Raw genomic sequence first — 2044 nt, 5'->3', positions numbered from 1 at the left:
TGGGACAAGAACTGTGGAGGGATTTGAAGGCAAAGCACAGGAGCTTGAATTTGATTCTAAGGTGAAATGGAAGCCAATGAAGAGAACTGCAAAGAGAAGCAGCAGAAGAGGAGCGGAGCGAAGGATGGATGAGTCTGGCTGCAGCGTTTATTTATCATTTTGCTTTTTTTATTATGAATTTATACTAGTTATTAAAAATATTTTGGCTTTGAAGCATTATAAAAATATTATGTCTTTTGGTGTCAGGGGACAATAACATAAAATGATTACATCTCTGCAATACATGTACACTTCCCAATGAGACAGAGATGCCTTTGGTGCACTGCAATCCCAAGCAGATCCTTAGTTCTCTCCCCTGGTAGACTACAGAAATCCCCCCCTTTATGTTATAGAGAGGAAATGTCTGGCAGGGGAGCACTGGGCATGGCTCTCACAGTGTTCGGAGTTATGGAGTCATTATTCTTGGAATTGCAGCATTTTAAAGGGATAATCATAGGAAAATGTACTGCATAAGGTTTGAGATTTTTTTGCCTTGACTAGTGAACTTATCCAGCTTTAGTTCCCTAAGACTTCAGCAAATCCTGTTTGAAATTTGGCAAACTTCCAGATGCCATTACCTCTCCAGCATCAAACAGTTCCTGCAAATGACTTTAAATTATGAAGACATTTGATACATAATAAGCTCTTCACTTACATTTGTCATTTACCATGAAGTCTTGGTTTTGCTGTAACTCTTAGATTGGAGGCATTCTTTAAATAATAATGCAAGAGGTTGTATATACATCGGATTCTAGAGCAGCAATGCAAATAAGGAAAGCTCCCTGCTGCGCATACCATGTAAGGCCTCCGACCAGCCAGGATATTTAGAGCAGTCTAAATCATTAGGTGGTGAGGTATGTAGTTTATAGGATGTTACAAATTACTCTGTCAGTATGAGAGGCCACAGGAAGAAGGGGGGGGGTCTGTACACTTTTTTGGAAAGGGGCAGCAAAGCAAAATGTGATGGAACACCGACCTTCTCCAAAAAAAGGGATAAAATATCCGGTGTGCCTTTGGGACTGATGGTAATTGATTAAAATAATATGACCCTCAATATGTACACAGGCTGCAGGTGAAGAAGCTGGGATTTTTTGGGATTTATCACCAGAGGTCATATAGGTCAGTGTGCAATCACCTGCAGCTCTTCGGCTTTTTTGTATACATTGCATGTGCAAAGATGTAACTTGGAGAAGAAGGTATACTTGTATACAGTATACTATACTGTCTATGGAGGACACATAGCAAAACTTGTACACTTAAGAACTTCAGAGCAAACCATGGACAGATATGATTTATCAGAGTGTGGTGGTTGGGTGGGAATTGCAATGCAAACCAAATCACCAACCAGACACCCAATGACTTTCACACACTTCAGGGTGTTGGGAATAGAGTGCCACCATTCCATGGTTCCTCCTTTTGGCTTCTACCTCCTATGGGACTTTTCCTTTAATAAATCCTTGGTAAACTTTCAAGGTTTTAAGATTACTAGAATGATGCCCTTGTTCTCTGCTTTTCTTTTGCTGGGACGAGCAAAATCTGGATAGTTGAGTGTTACAGATAAAATAAGTATGTCGATTTTCTATTGAATTTACATAATAAATGCATTTTGTTTTTCATTTATTTTTCCAAAAAAGTAAAAATAAAAAGGTGTTAAATCACATATTGCAAAGCTTTAACAGAAAGATAAGGATCTTTATTTTAGTCATGCCATATGATTGTAATTTTCAGGTTTCATTGGCTGAAAATAACTGCAGGTCATTCTCACTGCATGGGAAGGTTTTAAAGTTGGTGCAAAACACAAGGAGGTTTCATCATGTTTGGGCTCATATGCCCGAGTGCAAGGGAAGTGTTACTGTGCTCAGTACCTACCTTAAGCAGCCATGCAGTGACCTCTGCTGTCCTGCTGTCCTGGCACTATTGAGCTTAGATGTAACTGCAGGGGCTGTAGGGAAGTACAAGGTGGCCGGCCAGAGCGGAGGCTCCTTCCCACCTATCTACCCCTTAC

The sequence above is a fragment of the Pyxicephalus adspersus genome, chromosome 12 (genome assembly GCF_032062135.1).
Source record: "Pyxicephalus adspersus chromosome 12, UCB_Pads_2.0, whole genome shotgun sequence".
NCBI classification, from domain to species: Eukaryota; Metazoa; Chordata; class Amphibia; order Anura; family Pyxicephalidae; genus Pyxicephalus; species Pyxicephalus adspersus.
The sequence above is the reverse complement of the archived record's forward strand: the minus strand, read 5'-3'. Positions refer to the sequence as shown.